The sequence below is a fragment of the Rhinopithecus roxellana genome, chromosome 2 (genome assembly GCF_007565055.1).
Source record: "Rhinopithecus roxellana isolate Shanxi Qingling chromosome 2, ASM756505v1, whole genome shotgun sequence".
NCBI lineage: Eukaryota > Metazoa > Chordata > Mammalia > Primates > Cercopithecidae > Rhinopithecus > Rhinopithecus roxellana.
This window is the reverse complement of record NC_044550.1, coordinates 157,965,500-157,988,450: the sequence shown is the minus strand read 5'-3', so window position 1 is coordinate 157,988,450 and position 22,951 is coordinate 157,965,500.

Below are 22,951 nucleotides of genomic sequence, written 5' to 3'. Positions count from 1 at the left end.
AACACTCCCTTGCCCTTTCTACCATGTGAGAACACAGCAGCAAGACATGACCTATGAACTAAGAAGGAAGCCCTCAGCAAATACCAACTCTGCAGGCTTTTTGATCTCGGACTTTCTAGCCTCTAGAACAATAAGAAATAAATTTCTGTTGTTTATAAGCTACCCAGTCTGTGGTATTTTTGTTATAGTGACCAGAATGAGCTAAGGCAATTCTTAACTTCACCATTTGCTGGCTGGTGACTCCAAAGTTTTAGATTTCTGAATTTCCTTGTTTATACTTATTGACCTTAGTATTATCTCTCTAAACCTCACTTTCTATATGGGGATAATTATATCTCCTTGCTGTTGAGTATTCAATGAAATGCTGCCTGAGAAATTAGCCAAATAGCCAACTTAAAATTTTTTATAGTGATTTCATATTTTCAGTGATAATAGATTCTATCACTAATACAGTATCAATTAAAATTATCAAAACATAACCCAAGTTTGGATGAGATAAAAGTAGCATAGGTTTTGGAGGTAAGATTAAGTGAGCCTGAATTTTAGGCTTTATTTATTAGTCTGATAATCCAGAGCAAGTTAATAGATATTAGATTCTTAGTTTCCTTATTGGTAAAATAGAATATACTGAGCCCAAAGATTTACTAAGCTATCTAGATGGTGTTCAATATATATTGCTTTTCTCATTTTTTATTAAATATAAGTTTGCTGTTTTTATTAAAATATAAGTTTGCTCTTTTACTTTCTTGCTGAAAACAAAATAAAATGGAGCCTTAAGTAACTGATTTATGTGGCGACACACTTTGGTGTTTTTTGCCTGTTTTTCTTCTGCCTAGAATATTCTTCTTCTCTTTCTTCTATATCTAGTAAACCTTTAGTTTTTATTGAAGGCCCTTCTCCTTCCGAAATATTACCCCATATCTCTTAAGATAATGAAGAACTAAGATTTTTAAGAATATATTTTCTCAGACATTATTTTATCTATACGCATGAGTTTCTGTGTTTAATCTTCACAACACACTGTATTTTGAGTATCTCCATGAGATCAAAGAAGTAAATTGATGGATTTAAGATCACGCCACTCATACATGATGAAGAAGTAGTGGATCTGGAATTCTAACCTACATTTATATATCCCTAAAGTCCCAAGCAAATTGGATTTTTTTCTCCTGTCTTCCTCTGCTCCCAGAAGACTAGTACTTATCTTTCTTTTAACATTTATGCAATTTGGTGGGATCATTTTCACATACTGTCTTTTCTATTAAACTATGAATATCTCAGTGTCAGCAGCCATAGTTTGTTCATCATTGCACTCAATCCTGCAGCACTCTCTGGCAGATATTAGATATCTGGTTAGTGCTTGGGTTAACATGTGCACCAGTTGCACATTGACATCCAGTTTCCAAACAATCAACTTATCATACAATAGTTATTAATAAAATGATGCTTATCAGGGTGCAATCCTTCCTCTGCTATTCAGAAGATTCTATAGGGCACAGAAGTGCTTTAGCAGAAACACATAATTATGAATATTAATTCTTAGCAAGCAGTAGGCATAAAAACATGTTTTGTTTCAAGTAATACCTTTACTGTTGTTTGTATTTCTAAGTCATCCTGTGATAGTTATATTTCTTGACAGCCATCAGTATCTACAATCTTAGTCTGGACTATGCAGACTTGTACACATTATATATGTGTTTCCCTGGCACAGTGTTTGTAGTGAGATTAACAAAAAGATCGTTTGTAGGATTTACATTAGTTAAAGAGATTCTACATATTCTAGTATCCTGGTATTCACAGAAAATTAATTAAGTCAAATTAATAAGGAAGCCAGATATTTCTCATTAAAGTCAGCAATTTAAAACTTTAAAAATAACATCGTTTTCAACCATATATAGGAGAAACAAAATTTACTGACCTTATTTGATTGGTTATCTATTTTTGTAAGTCCCTGAAGTAGCAAACAATTACTCTTGTCAGTTTTTGTTACAGTCTTGGAAAGATCTAGGGCAACCCTTTTTCATTTTTTTTTCTTTCTTCAACATGTTTAAATGCAGACAACAAGGACACTTCATAGGCTTATGTCAAAGACATCAATCGTTTTTTAATGAGGCCATAACCCTGAGTAGGTCATGGAATATTAAAAATAAACGAACATATTGCTGTCATTGGGGATTGTCACTGGGGCTGAAGGGTATCGATGAGGAAACACAATACCAGGACACAATACACTGAACTGCCTACTTTTCAAAAGGCAGTTAATTAGAAAATGCTATATGAATGACCCTTGCCCATGACCTTGATGCACTCAAGTTATGTCTGTGTGAGGAAGAGAACCATGCTCTTCTTTTCTCAATAGTGGACTAGTTGGCTGAGACACATGACCAGGCATTATCTACACAGTCAATTGGGAGAATTAAAAGGTCATTCACTCAATAGGAAAGATTTCCCTTTTAGTGGCCCTGTCTAGCAGGGAGATTATCATCATGAATGAGCAAAAAGGAGAATAATAGCTTGTGAGGACCTAGATCCAATCAATGAGAATACTGAGGAAAAGAAATTGAAAGATAAGATAGGGTGTTACTATAATGGCATTTAAGGTCTTCATCTTCAGCTTCTCATCTGCTCCTCTAGTCTCATCTTTCACTGCTCATTATGACACAATTAGTGCAGAAGCAAGATAGAACTCACTTATTTTCCTGTTTACACCTGCTCTGTTTCAGCTGCAGGCCATTGCGCATGTTGTTCACTTAAGCTGGGACATCCTCTTGTTTATCATCCTGGAAAATGCCTATGTATTATTCAAGCCTGTTCATGTGCTACCACTGCTATAAAGCTGTTCTGACTCTTTCAGCCGGGCAGTGCTGTCCCATTGTGGAGATCTGTGGCAAAAATGATTATGACTGTCTACCAAATTTCCATAGCAAGGTGTTTTCTCTGGGAAGCAGCTTCTAAAGGAGGAACTGCAATTTTCAGATCCCCTGTAATCTAAGTGGAATCCTTTAATTAGCCTTTGCCATAGCCTGTGAGCAGAAACCATATGCATTACTTTTTGCTTAAGATGTTTAGGAAGTGGCTGTAAACTGTTCCCGCATCTTCCATCTGAATATAGAGACTGAAGAGCACAGGAGATGCCTGAGGAAGAAGATGAGTGAATAATACATAGAGGAAAACCACCTTTCTGCTATCTGGGAACACCTGCATCCAAGCTATTAAAATATAGAATTCATTAGTTTTACCATCTAGGATTTCCCTTAATAAGGTAATAAACAAGACTTAGGTTAATACACATATGCCAGCATTTTGAACCAGCATTTAAAAACTAATTAGTTCTTTGCACACCTTCTTTCTTAGTAGACTTAGGAAACTTGCCTTGTTACATTTGTAGCTCAACTGCCTAGCAAACTGGTCACACTGTACAGGGATACAATAACATAGGATGAATTAATGATGAACTCGTAACTACTCTTTAATGAGAACCTTTACTGCACAGTAGCATATGACATTTATCTCCTTTAAATCTGCAACATCTGTGCAGTGAGCACTAAAATCTATGTTTTCCAGAAGGCCATAATTGTTTATTCATTCGAGTATACATTGATTCCTGATGCTGTAGCATACAATTTCCAAGGACCAAAGACACACCTATGAAAAAAGAGGTGGTTTTTGTTGTTTCAAAGTCTATAGTTAATACAGTTCATTCATTTACAAATTTTGTCTTCAATGTTGCTGGGGACGCTTTTTAAATCATAGATCTCCACTGCTCTGTAAGTTAAGAGTCACATAGTCATACAATGTATTCTCCAAAGCCAGTGCTGTTTCTGAAGTAAAGAATTATCAGGTTTTCTTATGTTCTGTGAAAAACGTTGATAGTGAGGTCAGTCGATGGGGCATTTTAGTTATCAAATTTGTTTTCAAAATTATTTTTTGTTGCAAAAGTGTATGAAGTCATTGCTATATATTGATATAGTGAGGAGAGTTCCCAGTGTATTAGTCTCGGTGTTGAAAGAACCAGTTTATTGTGTAAAATATAATTGCATTCTTTTCTTGTAAATAAATGTTTACAGGTGACCTTCATGTCTACAAAATTAACAAATGGTATAGTACCTAATTTCTTCTTTGCCCAGGTTTATGCAAGCTCATAATGCTCTTCTTGCACCCATGGAATAAACTTCTTTTTGCTTGGAGTCTGAAATTCAATTGCTTAACAGTTAAAATTCACAGTACAAGGTCAGTCATTACGGATGATACTAGTTTGAAGCTAAGCTTTCTCCTTGTCTTTGTTTGGTATCAGTTGAATTTCTCCGTGGCTGTAAATCTTATCAATACCCATCCAAAGAAACTAGCTTGGCGAATAATTGAGAGTGCATTTGGGCAATGACTACACAGAGTTTTTTGTACCTTGAGTAAATTTCAAAGACTGAATAGCAAATATCTCATTTCAATAGGTAAGTGCAAGCATTTATATGGTAGGGTAGACTGTAGATAGAGGCTCTTTCATCAAAAGCCAGGGAAGATGGTTCTGGTAACTGCAATTCCCCAGGAAAATAAATATAACATAGTCGTTATGAGTACAGGTAGCTCAGTGGCTTCTGTCATTATGCAACTGATGAAATTCAAATTATAAAAATCATCATTACAAGACTTAAACATGATAATGGATGTGTAGTTCTTACTTACAGTGACTGGTGCATATTGAGTTCTCAGTAAATGTTAACTTTAAATATTATCTTACAATACATTGTAAAAATGTAATTTTCTAACATATTAGAAATATATCAGATAAGATTGAGCAATATTTCAGGACTCCTGCTATTGAATACAAACATTCAAAATTTCCCAAGTCCTATATGTGGAGTGTTCCAGATCTGAAATTCTTGAGACCAGATGTGTTTTCAGATTTCAGATGTTTTAAGAGTTGGAATATTTACATAGACATAATGAGATGTCTTAGGAATGAGCCCCAAGTATAAACACGAAATTCATTTATGCTTCATATATACCTCATCCACATAGCAAAAAGGTCATTTCATACAATATTTTAAATAACATTGTGCACGAAACAAAGTTTTGACAGCATTTTCACTGTGACCCATTATATGAGGTCAGATGTGAAATTTTCCATTTATGGGTTCATGTTAGTGTTAAAAAAGTTTCAAATTTCGGATCATCACAGATTTCAAATTTTTGAATTTGGGATGCTCAACTTATATTATCAGGGTTCCTGAGTCTTACTTGATTCATATGTTGCTACCATGAACAGAAGTCTCTCTGAGGAGAATTATGACTGGGTAATACTTGAGCATCTGCTGCGTAGCAAAGCAGGGGAGATGAGCTTCTCTGCAGATTCTGTAACAATGTCTTCATTAATTATTTTCCTCCATTTGGAAGAAAGATTATTTGACATATTTAATCTTCACTTATTGTTATTATTATTATTATTATTATTATTATTGCTTTAACAGCCATATATACCTTATTTCTTGTAAAGGAAAAAAATTTCTGTTAATCAAATTATTCACAGACCTGCTCAGTACTATCTATAACATCTTAAAAGTGTCTCAGTAAAGGTATTTTTGTTTTTTATTCTAAGAAATAGTTTCCATTAACTCAAATTAATAATACTAAGAGAGAAAAAAAGAAAGAGAAGAAGGAAAAGGAGGAGAAAGGAAGAGGAGAAAGAGAAGAAAAGGAAAACGCAAATACAGGAACAACAAAAAGGAGAGGAGAGGCAAGGAATACAAGTCAATGAAAGTATTTTTTGGAGAGTCTAAGTAAAACCGTATTTGAATTACTTTTTCCATTGCCTGAAGCTTTTATTTGTTTAAAGTCAGATCATCATTTTTCTCAGAAAACAAGAGGCTACAATCTAAAAAAAAAAATAGATATAGGTAGAAAATGTTCAACTAAATTAACTTCTATGATAATTAATGAACTTTTATATATTCAGTTTCTTGTGAAATATAAACAACAGTGTAAAATTTCTCAAAGAAAATAGAGTAGATTTTGAATCACATTTAGGTTTAAATCCTAGCACCTACTTATATGACTTTCCCTTGAGAAAGTGACTTTAACTGATTCTTTTTCCATCTAATGGGAGTCAATTTGCCTATTTTATAGATTCATTTTAGAGAAAAACCAAACAGTGCATAAAAAATACTGAGCAGAAGGCCACACACATAGCAGATTTGCCAGATATTTTAGTTTTTCTTCTGCACACCTTCAAGAAACTTGATTTTTCATTGGGACAATGTGGCACGAACATATTTGCTTAACCATCGATCAGGCTGTCTGGGATTACAGAGCAATGTAAGCTACTCAAATAGGAAGTTACTCAGAGAACTCATGAGAAGGACGATGCTGGGGCCTTATGCAAAAGCAGGGATTGGGGTTGGTTGCTAAAAGGAAAAGTGGGAAAGCCTTTGCTAAAAGAGACATTGGTGTTTTAAGGAGTGGCAATGGAATTGGAGGTGACTGAGGAAAGAGGAAGAAGGAGCTAACATTTTTTAATTGCTATTGTTGAAGAGTTTCATATACAGCTTCTTTGTCAGGATGCTTGACTCAGCTGGTGACAAGAAGAATGTCCTCCCACAGAATACAGTAAAATCCCCATACAGGGACCAAGGAAAGGAAAAGGATTCTGAGGACCTTGGTTCCTGGAGGAGTCTGCCTTCTTGAGGCCAGATCATCACACCCTATAATTGGGAGAATCTGGACATAGGACAAAGGGAGCTACATCTATATTCCTTTGAAGACAATGGTCAGGATTTATAACCATTTATTGTTTCTATTTTTAGTCGTGATGCTGAGTACCTAGTAGTATTTGCCATTAATCCTCACCACACACTACAGGATAGGTATTTTTAATCAATTGGTAATTAAAGATAGAAAATTGAGGATATAAAATTTAATAACTGAATAACTTGATCAAGTTTCCAAAGTTGTAACTGGCAAAGTCAATGACTTGAGATTTCCCCCAACCCAGGGTTATTAAAATTTCATTTTTTTGGGTGGATGGCAAGATGGCCAAATCGGAATGGCTCCAGTCCACAGCTCCCAGCAAGATCAATGCAGAAGGCAGGTGAGTTCTGCATTTCCAACTGAGGTACCCGGCTCATCTCATTGGGATTGGTTAGACAGTAGGTTCATGTTAGTTTGGCAGCCCATGGAGGACAAGCCAAAGCAGGGTGGGGCACTGCCTAACCCGGGAAGCATAAGGGGTCAGGGAACTCCCTCCTGTAGCCAAGCGAAGCTATGAGGGACTGTGCCATGAGGAATAATGCATTCCACCCCAAATGTTATGCTTTTCCTACAGTCTTCACAACCTGATGACCAGGAGATTCCCTTGAGTGCCTACCACTACTAGGGCCCTGGGTTTCAAGCACAAAACTAAGTAGCCATTTGGGCAGACAGTGAGCTAGCTGCAGGAGTTTAATTTCATACCCCAGTGGTGCCTGGAATGCCAGTAAGAGAGAACTGTTCACTCCCCTGAAAAGGGGGCTGAAGCCAGGGAGCCAGGCCAGAGGCCTGAAGATAATATCTTCAGGACATTATCCAGGAGAACTTCCAACTTCCCCAGCCTAGCAAAACAGGCCAACATTCAAATTCAGAAGCTGGGATCCTCAGCGGATCTCAGCCCCACAGCGCCCCACAAGCTAAGATCCACTGGCTTGAAATTCTCACTGGCAACACAGCAGTCTGAAGTTGACCTGGGACACTCGAGCTTGGTCGGGGGAGGGGTGTCAGCCATTAGTGAGACTTGAGTAGGCAATTTTCCCCTCACAGTGTAAACAAAGCCTTCAGGAAGTTTGAACTGGGCGGAGCCCACTGCAGCTCGGCAAAGCCGCTGAAGTCAGATTACTTCTCTAGATGACTCCTCTCGGGGCAGGGCATCTCTGAAAGAAAGGCAGCAGCCCCAATCAGGTGCTGATAGATAAAACTCCAATCTCCCTGGAACAAAGCACCTTGGGGAATGGGTGGCTGTGGGTGCAGCTTCAGCAGACTTAAAAGTTTCTGCCTGCCAGCTCTGAAGAGAGCAGTGGATCTCCCAGCACAGTGCTCAAGCTCTGCTAAAGAACCGACTGCCTCCTCAAGTGGGTCCCTGACCCCTGGCCTCCTGACTCGGAGGCACCTCCCAGCAGGGGTTGACAGACATGTCATACAGGAGAGCTCTAGCTGGCCTCTGGTAGGTGCCCCTCTAGGAGGAAGCTTCCAGAGGAAAGGAACAGGCAGCAATCTTTGCTGTTCTGCAGCCTCTGCTGGTGATACCTAGGCAAACAGGTTCTAGAGTGGACCTCCAGCAAACTCCAGCAGACCTGTAGCAGAGGGGCCTGAATGTTAGAAGGAAAACTAGCAAACAGAAAGGAATAGCATCAATGTCAACAAAAAGGATGTCCACTCAGAAACCGTGTCAGAAGGTCACCAACATCAAAGATCAAAGATGGATAGATCCGTGAAGATGAGGAAAAACCAGCACAAAAAGGCTGAAAATTCCAAAAACCAGAACTCCTCTTCTCCTCCAAAGGATCACAACTCATTGCCAGCAAGGGAACAAAACTGGATGGAGAATGAGTTTGATGAATTCACAGAAGTAGGCTTCAGAAGTTGGGTAATAACAAACTCTTTCAAGCTAAAGGATCGTGTTCTAACCCAATGCAAAGAAGCTAAGAACATTAAAAAAAAGGTTAGAGGAATTGCTAACTGGAATAACCAGTTTAGAGAAGAATGTAAATGACCTAATGGAGCTTAAAAACACAGCACAAGCCTTTCGTGAAGCATACACAAGTATCAATAGCTGAATCAATCAAGTAGAAGAAAGGATATCAGAGATTGAAGATTAACTTAATGGAATAAAGCATGAAGACAAGATTAGAGAAAAAAGAATGAAAAGGAATGAATATACCTCCAAGAAATATGGTACTGTGTGAAAAGATCAAACCTATATTTGATTGCTATATCTGAAAGTGATGGGGAAAATGGAACCAAGTTGGAAAATACTCTTCAGGATATTATCCAGAACTCCCAACTTCCCCAGCCTAGCAAGAAAGTCTGACATTCAACTTCAGAAAATACAGAGAACACCACTAAGATACTCCTCGAGAAGAGCAACCCCAAGACACATAATCATCAGATCTACCAAGGTTGAAATGAAGGAAAAAATGTTAAGGGAAGCCAGAGAATAAGGTCAAGTTACCCACAAAGAGAAGCCCATCAGAATAATAATGGATCTCTCTGCAGAAACTCTATAAGCCAGAAGAGAGTAGGGGCCAATATTCAACATTCTTAAGGAAAAGAATTTTCAATCCAGAATTTTGTATCCAGCCAAGCTAAGATTCATAAGCAAAGGAGAAATAAAATTCTTTACAGAAAAGCAAATGCTGGGAGATTTTGTCACCACCAGGCCTGCCTTACAAGAGCTCCTGAAGGAAGCACAACATTTGGAAAGGAAAAACTGGTACCAGCCACTGCAAAAACATACCAAATTGTAAAGACCATAGACACTATGAAGAAACTGCATCAACTAACAGGCAAAATAACAAGCTAGCATCATAATGACAGGATCAAATTCACACATAACAATATGAAACTTAAATGTAAATGGGCTAAATGCCCCAATTGAAAGACACAGACTGGCAAATTGGATAAAGAATCAAGACCCATCGGTGTGCTTTATTCAGGAGGCTGAACTCATGTCCAAAGACACACTCAAAACCACACAACTATATGGATACTGAACAACCTGCTCCTGAATGACTATTGGGTAAATAATGAAATTAAGACAGAAATAAAGAAGTTCTTTGAAACCAATGAGAATAAAGAGACAGTGTACCAGAATCTCTGCGACACAGCTAAAGCAGTGTTTAGAGGGAAATTTATAGCACTAAATGCCCAAAGGAGAAAGTGCGAAAGATCTAAAATCAGCACCCTAACATCACAATTTAAAGAACTAAAGAAGCAACAGCAAACAAATTCAAAAGCTAGGAGAAGACAAGAAATACCTAAGATCAGAGCAGAACTGAAGGAGATAGAGACATGAAAAACCCTTCAAAAAATCAATGAATCCAGGAGCTGGTTTTTTGAAAAGATTAACAAAATAGATAGACTGCTAGCCAGACTAATAGAGAAGAAAAGAGAAGAATCAAATAGACACAATAAAAAATGATAAAGGAGATATCACCACCGATCCACAAAAATACAGACTACCATAAGATAATACTATAAACACCTCTACACAAATAAATTAGAAAATCTAGAAGAAATGGATTAATTCCTGCACACATACACCCTCCCAAGACTAAGACTGGAAGAAGTCACATTCTTGAATAGACCAATAACATGTTCAGAAATTGAGGTAGTAATTAATAGCCAACCAAAAATAGCCCAGGACCAGACAGATTCACAGATGAATTCTACCAGAGGTACAAAGAGGAGCTGGCATCATTTCTATTCCAAACAATAGAAAAAGAGGGACGCTTCTCTTGCCAGGTCTGTCTCACAGACCCTGGCCGAGCAACAGCTAAAAGGAGTACTCAGACACAGGTATGCTGTGAAAGAGCAGCTAGGGGACTGCCGTCTCTAGGGGCTGAAGAGAGTTAGCAGTCCCGATAAGCCAGAGCCACTTGTATTTATTCAGTACTGGTATAATGTCAAAGGTCTGTAGCCAACAGAATATGTGGGTAATTAACATGGTCATCCTCCCTTGCAGGGAGCAGTCTTGTACGTGGATGATCAAAGGTCAGTCTCCAGATGACATTAAGTAAACAAACTTATCTAGATAGATTTCTTTACACTCCCTTGTTACCTACTCCTCGCCCTTAGCCTCAGGGTAAGAGAATTAGCTGCCTTCAGCTTTATTCTCTGCCAAAGATTTTGCAAGACCTTCTGACCTTTCAAGGTTTGTGTCTTTCCTCATAGCTTCTCCCACCACCCTGACTGATCTCCTACACTCCCTAACTGATTTTATGGGGCCATCATTATCCTTATTCCAAAATCTGGCAGAGACACAACAAAAGAAGAAAATTTCAGGCCAAGATTCCTGATGAACATCAATGTGAAAATACTCAACAAAATAATGGCAAGCCAAATCCAGCAGCACATCAAAAAGCTTATCCAACACAATCAAGTTAACTTCATCTCTGGGATGCAAAGCTGGTTCAACATACACAAATCAATAAAAGTAATCCATCTCATAAACAGAATCAATGACAAAACCACATGATTATCTCAATAGATGCATACAAGGCCTTAGATAAAATTCAACACCGCTTCATGCTAAAAACTCTCAATAAGCTAGTTATTGATGGAACGTATCTCAAAATAATAAGAGCTATTCATGACACACCCACAGCCAATATTATACTGAATGGGCAAAAGTTGGAAGCATTCCCTGTGAAAACTGTCACAAGACAGGGATGCCCTCTTTCACCACTCCTATTCAACATAGTGTTGGAAGTTCTGGCCAGAGCAATCAGGCAGGGGAAAGAAATAAAGGGTATTCAATTAGGAAAATAGGAAGTCAAATTGTCCCTGATTGCAGATGACATGATTGTATATCTTGAAAACCCCATCGTCTCAGCCTCAAATCTCCTTAAGCTGATAAGTAACTTCAGCAAAGTCTCAGGATACAAAATCAGTGTGTAAAAATCACAAGCATTCCTATACACCAATAATAGACAAACCGAGAGCTAAATCATGAGTGAACACCCATTCACAATTTCTATAAAGATAATAAAATACCTAGGAATACAACTTACAAGGGATGTGAAGAACCTCTTCAAGGAGAACTACAAACCACTGCTCAAGGCAATAAGAGAGAACACAAATGGCAAAACATTCCATGTTCATGGATAGGAAGAATCAATATCATGAAAATGGCCACATTACCCAAGGTAATTTGTAGATTCAGTGCCATTCCCATCAAGCTGCCAATGACTTTCTTCACAGAATTGGAAAAAACTAGTTTAAGGTTCATATGGAACCAAAAAAGAACCCACATTGCCAAGACAATCCTAAGTAAAAAGAACATGCTTTTTGCTGGAGGCATCATGCTACCTGACTTCAAACTACACTACAAGTTTACAATAACCAAAACAACATGGTACTGGTACAAAAACAGATATATAGACCAATGGAACAGAACAGAGGCCTCAGAAATAATGCCACACATCTACAACCAACTGATCTTTGACAAACCTGACAAAAAGAAGCAATGGGGAAAGGATTCCCTGTTTAATAAATGGTGCTGGGAAAACTGGCTAGCCATATGCAGAAAACTGAAATTGGACCCCTTCTTTACACCTTATACAAATATTAACTCAAGATGGATTAAAGACTTAAATGTAAGACCTAAAATCATAAAAACCCTAGAAGAAAACATAGGCAATACCATTCAAGACATAGGCATCACCAAAGACCTCATGCCAAAACACCAAAAGCAATGGCAACAAAAGCCAAAATTGACAAATGGGACCTAATTAAACTAAAGAACTTCTGCACAGCAAAAGAAACTATCATTAGAATGAACAGGTAACCTACAGAATGGGAGAAAATTTTTGCAATCTATCCATCTGACAAAGGGCTAATATCCAGAATTTGCAAGGAATGTAAGCCAATTTACAAGAAAATCAAGCAACTCCATCAAAAAGTGGGTGAAGGATATGAACAGACACTTCTGAAAAGAAGACATTTATGTGGCCAAGAAATATACCAAAAAAAGCTTATCATCACTGGTCATTAGAGAAATACAAATCAAAACCACAATGAGACACTATTTCATGCCAGTTAGGATGGCAATCATTAAAAAGTCAGGAAACAACAGATGCTGGAGAGGATGTTGAGAAATAGGAACCCTTTAACATTGTTGGTAGGAGTGTAAATTAGTTCAACCATTATGGAAGACAGTGTGGTGATTCGTCATGGATCCAGAGCCAGAAATACCATTTGACCCAGCAATCCCATTACTGGGTATATACTCAAAGATTATAAATCATTCTACTATAAAGATACATGCACACGTATGTTTATTACAGCACTGCTCACAATAGCAAGGACTTGGAACCAACCCAAATGCCCATCAATGATAGACTGGATAAAGAAAATGTGGCACATATACATCATGTAATACTGTGCAGCCATGAAACAGGATGAGTTCATGTCCTTTGCAGGGACATGGATGAAGCTGGAAACCATCACTCTCAGCAAACTAACACAGGAACAGAAAACCAAACACTGCATGTTCTCACTCATAAGTGGGAGTTGAACAATGAGAACACATAGACACAGGGACAGAGAGGAACATCACATGTAGAAGTCTGTCGAGGGTGGAACGTTGGGGAGGAATAGCATTAGGAGAAATACTTAATGTAGATGATGGGTTGATGGGTGCAGCAAACCACATGTCACGTGTATACCTATGTAACAAATCTGCACATTCTGCACATGTATCCCAGAACTTAAAGTATAATAAAAAATTATTTTTAATTGTCATATAGTAAAATGAGTCTTTTTATTTTGATAAATTAACTATAAATTTCAAAATATGTATAGATTTGTGTAACAGCTCTATAGTTAGTATTCAGAACAGTTTCATCACCTCCAAAAATTCACTCCTGCTATTCATTATGATCATCTTCTAAGCTCTGGCACAAAATCACACAAATATACAACTGTTTAAGATTGACTAGCTTCTTTCATTAAGCATAATGCCTTTGAAGCTCATCCAAGTTAATGTATATATCAACAGTTTGTCCCTTTTATTGCTGAATAATATTCTATGGCATCAAAATGCCCCCACATACTATTTATCTATTCACGCATCAAAGGCTGTGAATCTAGATTCATTTAATATTTCCTATCACCAAGCTAAGGAGAGTTTTCCATAGCCTTTAAGAAATTTCTGTATCTCACTAATAATTTAGAATGTTGATTTTTTTCCCTCTGTCCTACATTTTTCCTTTCTAATATGTTATCCCTTCTTTATCTTCTTATGTAAATAAATAAGTAATGTGATATATTGGTTAGCAGTACAGCTTCTGGAGCCAGATTTCATAGGTTTGAACTTCCACTCTACAACTTGCTCATTGTACAACATTTGTATGTAACTTAATTTTTATGGACTTCAGCTTTTCCATCTGTAAAATAAAGATAATAATTTCTAGCTGTTAATTTTCTTAAGATTAAAAGAAGTAGTACATGCGAACTTTTTGAAAACTGCTAGACACATAATTTTACTTAAAAATATTAAGTATCCCCATACTTCTATAATTGGGCATAATTAAAATAATATACCAACAAATTTCAAACCATAATTTTATATATGTATACATATAGGTACTTAGTAGGTTTTAGTTGAGCTTCCAATGATAATACCACCCATAAGGCCCCAAATTAGGTATGTGAGAGGTATAATGCTGGCAGAGTAGACAGATCATAGAAAAATTCATCAACACCACTTGGAAAACTGCTGTGAGAACTAATGATAAGGAGTGAACTGAGTTTTAAATGTTATATATGGAATTATGTTAACTACAGTTGAATTTTCAGCAGCAAAATATATGTGCTGATTTTTGTTGCCATTTGACAAAAATGACCCAACTCCAATTCCAGTTTATATATTCCCATGACCCTTCCTTTTTCAGAGGAGAAAAGAAAGAATATATGATTATAAAAGCAAAGAACCCTCCATTTCTTCTGCTTATTGTTAAAAAATACTGTTTTTATTTGTTTTTTGGACATTGATATTTTAGAAATATTTATATTTGCTTTTTCTCCTTATTCAGAAGGGCAAAGCTAGGCTCAGGGTTTTGTGCAGAGATAATATTAAGTGTTTGATATTTAACCAAAGCTTATACAAATCTATTTGGATCACTAATATGTTGTGATTACAGTGTAAATCTGGTAAGATACAGATTTTCCTTGAATGTCCAAGTGCCTCTGGCTTACAAATAAAGCCACAACATTCAATCTGAGCACTTTTGGAATAAGATGGAAAATGACAAATTTACCTTCCTCCTGAAAACAAACAAAATTAAAACCTCTTCTCTCATCTCCTCAAAGAAAAAAAGCAAATACAGACAGAAATAAAATACACTGACACACATATATAACATAAAAGTCATAATCTGTGGTGACTCTTCTTCATAAAGACAAAAGGACTTATATTCCTTTATCCCTGTCCTCTTTTTTCTGGCACAATTTATTTAGGATTTGTTATATACTTTCACAAATTTTTCAGTTCTAATAGAACGACATTTATATAACTTGGACTATAGAACCCTTGACATACACTCTATATGCCTATCCGTGTAAGCTATGACCATATTCTCCAATTTATATGACTTTTTGACATTTCACATTGTCATTTATCTCCTGTGACATTTTCTTTGACTTAAACATTTTCTTTCTTTTTTTTTGCTATTCCTTCTGCAACTACTCTTAAGAAAACCAGATAAACATTACAATTGGATTTGAATGTCTTGCACTGATATTTCTATTATTAATTTCTCCCTTTTCCCTATCCTATTCATTTGTACCAAATATATTTCTAAGTCACTTCTTTCTCACATCTCTGCTCAAAAGTCTATTCCTTCCCCATATCTGTTTGTATTAGTCTGTTCTCATGCTGCTGTAAAGACAAACTGGAGACGGGGTAATTTATAAAGAAAAAGAGGTTTAATGGAGTCACAGTTCCATGTGGCTAGGGAGGCCTCACAATCGTGGTGGAAGGCAAAAGCCATGTCTTACATGGCAGCAGACAAGAGAGAGAATGAGAACCAAGCGAAAGGGGTTTCTCCTTATAAAACCATCAGATCTCATCGAACTTATTCACTACAAGGAGAACAGTATGGAGGAAACCACCTTCATGATTCAATACTCTGTCACCAGGTCCCTCCCACAACACATGGGAATTATGGGAGCTACAATTCAAGATGAGATTTGGGTGGGGACACAGCCAAACCATATCACTGTTCCATGTATAGTCTGCCAATAACTTATTTGATAGCAAGTCCTATCTCTATTGTTTCAATAAAACATTTGTCGTCATCCTTAATTCTTACTTTGTCTTTATATCTACTTTTTCACAAATCAATCAGATAATAATTTTTTCTCTTAATTGATAATATTGAGAAGGTAAACTATTCTGACTTCTCAGCTGCTACCTCCTTGTGGATTAACCACAGCAGTTCATTTATGTATAACTGCATAGATTGTTCCAAATTATTCTAAAACTGTGTGACTTAAAGCAATATTTTATTTTTCTGCATTATTCTTTGGGTTGAATGGTTCTCACTAAGGCCTTTCAGGCAGTCAGTTGGTGCATGAGTTCAAATGTCCAAGATGGCTTACTCCCTTGGCTAGCAGTTGGTGCTGGCTATTGAAAGAAGCTCAGCTGGTCCTGTCCACTGGACTGTCTACATATGGACTTTCCATGAAGCTTGGTTTTCTAACAGCCTGGGGGCTAGTTTCTAAGCTGGAGCTTCCCAAGAAGGAGTTTCAAGAGTCTTAGTTCAAAGTTGCAGGACTTCTTATGAAGTCCTTCTTCAACTTCCATTTCATCTTATTGTCAACCCCAGATTTAAAGGTAGAGGAATGAGACTCCACCTCTTAACAGTGAAGACCAGCATGTGCATGACACAGGGTAGGAAGTAATTGATGAAGATCACTTCGAGGACTCTTGGCCATAACATCTCACTTTTCTCTTTGTTTCTATCTTTGCCCTCTTTCACTCTATTGTTGAGTCCTCAAGATTAGGCCTTTCTACACACCCCAGATTCCGTTAGTTCTTTGTTCAAAACTCTGCAATGGCTCCTCATTTCATCTAAAGGCCAAAGTCCTTATAATGACCTAGGATACCATTCACACTTTGGTTCCGTCACCTCTCTAAACTTCTTTTCTATGATCTTTCTGCGTTAGCCACACTGGCTTCCTTATAGTTTTTCTTAAACAATTCAGACATTCTTCTGAACAAGGACATTTTCACTGACTATTTCCATTGTCTGAAATGTTCTTCATTCAGCTAACTACATGATTACATTCCTCATCTGTTGCAAGCCTTTGTTTAAATGTCAGGTTCTCAAGGAGGTCTAACTTGAATATCCAATTTAGAATTGCAACTCCATCCTAGGACAGGGGTTCTCAATTTAAGGTAAGACATTTCCTTAATTTCTGTTTTTCTGTTTTTTTTCTGTTTTTTCTGTTTTTTTTTTTTTTTCAGACAGAGTCTCACAGTCACCCACTGCTGGAGTGCAGTGGCACAATCTTGGCTCACTGCAACCTCCCCCTCCTGGCTTTAAGCAATTCTCATGCTTTAATAGGGACCTTGATTTCTTGCATGGTCTGGTGCATTCTTGTTCCTCTATAAGTCATTAGAGATGAGTTTTGGAGAGCAATAATTTTGAATAACATTGAAAAACCAAGAATAATTTTGGCTTGGTTTTGAAGGGTATCTCATTATTTGGCAGTGTATGTACCTGAGCTGATTCTGAGTCACCAGTGCCTGTACTAGGCTGCTCTCTCACTGAAGAGCTGTGTCAGCATCACCACATCTGAAGAGACTTGGCTCACTTAACCTGTTCTACATTAGTCAAGCAGCTTATTTCCTCCATTCCTTGCCCTACTGTAAGAAATGTCCTCTGCTCTTTTCAGTATTTCGTTTGTTTTCAAATGTCTTCTCAGCTTCTATCCTTGTTTCTGTCCCTGCTGCACATATCCATGCTTCAATTTCCCATTGTTACTGTAGTCAGTTTCATGGGAATATCTTTTAATACAATGGTCTGAAGATCTTGCATGAGGTCCTTTGGATTCAAGCAGTTTTCAAAATAGTACCAAAATCTTATTGGTATTTCACATTCTTGTTCTACAAAAGGGCAGCATTAAATTCAGATCTGTTGATAAATTAGATTCTGCAATGCATCCCAGGATATCATATCCTGTGGTTTCCAAATAGGGTTAAAAAAAATCACACTCATGTTTTCCAAAAAATGTGGACAAAATAAGAAAAGTAAATACATTGCAAACTTGGGTTAAAAAGTATAATTGCAAAGTCAGGTTAAAAAGATCTAGCGTGAAACTCTGAGAAACAGACTACTAAAATGTTTTCTTCAGTCAAAGAAATTCCAGCCCTAATTATTAGCACCTAATCATGATATTTCGGTTGATGGGTGTGATTCCTGATTGGACCATTGTCAATGATATATGAGGTGTTAGACTGAGAACAAGGTTAAGACAAGGTGTCAACTGCCACATTTGGAATAGATTGAACTCTCCTTCCCAGTCCTATTGTTAACAGCCCCTTAACACCTTTTTTATACTGCCTAGGCCTGGGAGGAATAATTTGGAGACCAGGTAAGACAGTACAGCTGGAAGTACTTGTCTACTGTATACATAACCTTCTTCATACAAAGAGTTATGCTGTACTCTAAATAGACTTGAATTCTGCTGGATGAACCATTGTATCCACTTAACTACAGCCCCCCTCTCCTTTTGCAAACTACCCACCCACATGATAATTCAAGGAAACAATTGAATCAAATACATTGATTAAATACCTCTTTTACAGACATACTGAGAGATCCTATATCAACAAATTACTGAGATACCAAACACAAACAGGACCTAGGCTTTAAATGGCTTTACCAGAAAAGATAATCAAGTTATACTAAATAAACCAATTTTAATTTAAAGCCCTTCTTGTAAAATCAACTATTCACATTTGCAAGGTGACTTAAGTGGTACAAGAGAGAGGCTGTAATCTAAGGAGAAGAAAAAAATATCTACTTCTTACACAAAAGGTGTATGTAACACCCCAGCTGCCCTGGTTCAAGGCTATGAAAGATGGAAAACATTAAGGTACTATGGAAAGAGTCTTGTTTCTGGAGGTGCTGAGAGCCAGCAGAAGGGAGTTCAGTACTAGCCCTGACACCAGCCAAAAGTGCTCCTTCACTTCTGTGGGTGCCATTTTCTTTGACTATAAGATTAGGAGGAATCGAATCTCCCATGCAGATCTGAAAATCCTATGGCTTTAAGTAAATATGTACTTTTAAGCCCATAGATGTGGTGGAAATGCCAGCTGCAGGCATGTGTCCTCTGAAGCACATCAGTCTGTGATGAGGGGCTCTCTTTTGAATTAAGTTGTGACTCTGATTTCTGACTGTCTCCCAGGCCCTGTCCCTGCAATCACTCAAAGAATAGACTCCCTCAACTGTGCAATACAAACCAAAGAGAAGTGACAGGCATTGAGAGGTCTTGGCCACCAACATGTGTTCTTGCAGGACAGTGCCACAAACCTTCAACCCTTAAAGTCACAAGGTCAACAAACCAAGTAAAAAGAGGTGGATGCATCTACTTAATCAAAGATATGACTGGCTAACACTTTTATAAGGGACAATAAAGGGAAAGGAGAAACTTGGTGATCTAAAATTATGGCAGAATTGGTCAATTGTAATCCCAGCACTTTGGGAGGCTGAGATGGGTGGATCACTTGAGGTCAGGAATTCAAGACCAGACTGGCCAACATGGTGAAACTCTGTCTCTAGTAAAAAATACAAAAATTAGCCAGGTATGGGGGTGCATGCCTGTAGTCCCAGCTACTCAGGAGGCTGAGGCAGGAGAATTTCTTGAATCTGGGAGGCAGAGGTTTCAGTGAGCCGAGATGGTGACTGCACTCCAGCCTGGGGGACAGAGCAATACTCTATCTCATACATGCAAAAAAAAAAAAAGAAAAATAAAGGAATATATGTTCTCAGGATACTTTTGGGTTCCACAATAGGACATTATCATTACAAGGTAAATAAAAAATAATTGGTATTTTTTCTTTATAGTTCAATGTATTCATTTTAATCACACAAATTCTTCAGAATGCATTTTGACATAACCTGACCCCATAGAAACCTTATTGTATGTTAGTCTTAGTTTAAATGTTTTCATGCAATATGTGGCTGATATTTTTAATCAGAACCACATTCATTTGTGTTCCCTAAATCCCCTAAAGCCCTCATTAAAAATGAAAAGTCTTCTGTCTAATAAGTCCTGAGGTTGTTGAATTTCACAAGCTCACCATTACCTCTTCCTGAATTTTATTTTCCTGCTTGGTCAACAGGAACTGTTTGCTGCATTTGGAGATTTCAGGTCCTCAAATATGTCTGAGGTAAAAGTTGGCACTGAATTCTAAGCTAGATTTGCCACATGAGATCCTGGGTGAGATGAAACAATCCGCTAAGATAATAATGCTCTCATAATCTCCACTTATTATACCGTCAAGTGTGGCAACAGTCTTTGTTAGCATTGGCTCTTTTTACTTGTTTTCTAATAGCCAGCAATGAAAGTTCCCTTACATACTTACATACATGTAAGTTTATCATTATTTCTACTTCTTATGGGAGGGATTTTTAAATTTATTTTGCTGAAATACATATGACAGTTTTTAAGAAAAATACGTATATTAATATATGAGGCATTTGAAGCATTTTTCTTTCTGTGTGCTGGTGTAAATTAGTTGACTCCTTTTAATCTTCTGTATTTGCCAAACAATTTTATGTCAATATACATTATTTACAAAGTTTTCTCTAGTTTCCCCAGAAGTCTTAAACATGTATTCATATTTATTGCTGAAAAAATTATCCAAGTAGCAATCAGTGATGCAGTAGCTTTGGTAGTTGGCATATGTCTTCACACAAAGTTGAAAGTCAGTGACAAAGCTTGCAATTCAGAGGTGAAAGAACTGGCAACTAAAAGCAAAACTGAGGATGTTTTTAGATAGGCATGATCAGAAACATTCTTCCTTCTTCCTTTGCCTTCCAATTCATCTCAGGTTAATGACATTAATTCCACAGGAACGTGTGTGTCTGCCAACTCAATAGTTAAAAGAATTAGCTTGACTTCCAAGGGTAGCTGCACAGGAGTACCAAGCAATAAAGAGCCTGGGAGCTCAGAATGAGAAACAATTAGAGAACACTTCATTAATGCTTAATGATGCAGAGCAGGCACACAGCAAAGCTGATTGTGTGCTCTGTCTTAGCCAATGATGCTCACACAATGCCAGGGTGGTGTTATAAATGCCTCTGCTCTATAGACTATGGATCAAAGAAGGCAGAAGATGAAATTATCTGGGGAAACTCAGTATGACAGTTTGGAGAGAAACCAGAAAATGACCACTGTCCATCCTGCTGCCAATCTCAGTGCAGGGTTAGGACATTTTATATACTTTTCATATTTGGTTCTCTAAGCCTAATTCCTAATAGGCATGGCTAAATCCCACTGAGGATTTATGTTCCTAATAATGCATTAAACATCTCAGTTGGAAGGTTCCATAAAGCATTTCCCCCTGCTTTTTTCTCTATCACACTGCGGTGAAAAAGGATTAAAAAAAAAAACACTGCACAGGTGCAACTTGCAGCTGTTGAGGGTAAACTGTGTTCTAGTATATTAATTTATATCCCACCAGGGGAACTGAAGAATAGTTTAGTTCCCATAAAAAGAAAAAAGTATGTCTTCATCAAAGAAGAAAGAAATTTCCCATCCAGATTACAAAATTATTCCTGGTCAAAGGGGCCTTTATAAATGCAATTTCCTAACCCAATCAAAAGGCCACAAAAATAAACAGAATTTCTCTGCTTTTGTTTAAAATGGTTTGTTTAAAATTACATGTGTGTGTATACACACATATATACATTTATTATAGACACTAGTGTATGGATACAGACAAAATCCCAAGAAGCCTCATTTTAGTAAAAGTTTAAGCCATTAAGGATAATCAAGCCAGAGCTATGCCATCATAGTCTTTCACTGCACTTAATTCCAGTAGCAAAATAAAAAGTAATGACAACATATACATTTATGTTACAGTCATTTCAAAAAGTAAATCACATATTAGTGTACCCTTACTATAAAAAAAATGAGGCTTTATCTTCCTTACTTCCTATAACTTTATCTAAAACTGTGTATGTGTACCCCTAGTGTTCAAAACTATGACCCCTGAGGTATAAATTTTAAACTATTACATGAAGACTCACATAAGCTCAGTCTGGTATAGTGGAAATAGTGATAGACAAAAAATAAAAAGGAAAGAAAAGAAAAGGAAGAAAGAAGGAAGGAAAAGGAAGAGGAAGGAAGGGAAAGAAGGAAGGAAGGAAAGGAAGGAGGGAGGGAAAGAGAAGAGGAATGGGAAGAGAAAGAGGAAGAGGAGAGAGAGATGGGAAAACAGCAGGGGAGGCAGAGGCCTGTCACATTGACCCTCCCACGCTTACTGGCTCCAGGATGATTTTTAACTACTGGAAGTCTCATTTCCTTCCAAATGGACAATAGTTTCTAACTTGCTTTCCTTCCAGAATCATCATAGAAATTCACTAAAATAATCATCAAAACCCTATTGTAATCTGTAAAGAATTATATGACCCTGTTGTGTTCTTTGTAACCCAGATCATCCTGTCTTTTGATATTTTCATGAAGTTATTTTTGTTCATCTATCATGCCTCATGAAAATCCATTGCTTCTACAAAATGTATGTAGCTGCTACATATTTATGGTCACTTCCATCTCTGTGTTCTTGTGGCTACACTAAACTCTCTACCCAACTGGTGTCAATGATTCTTGTGGCCATTCTCTTCTCTTTGACCTGACAAGGGTGTAGATGAAACTCCTTATTATTCACAAAGTACCAGTCATGCAGGGCATATTTCCCACAGAAGCTGGCATTCAGCACCTATAATGCTTTGGTCTTCCCTGCTGGGGCAAATTCTCACGCCTCCTATTTCTTTATCCAGCTTCCACTAAGTTATCTCCCTGTATTTTCCTTTTCTTTCTTCTTGTCTCTCAGCCACCCCCAATTTAATGTTTATTTTTTATAGAATCATATATCTGTTACTGCTTTATTTTCTCTTTTAAATAAGGACATGTGAAAAGCTGAAGAGTATCTCAATTTTAGCACCCAAAATAGAAAATAGGAAAAAAAAATGTT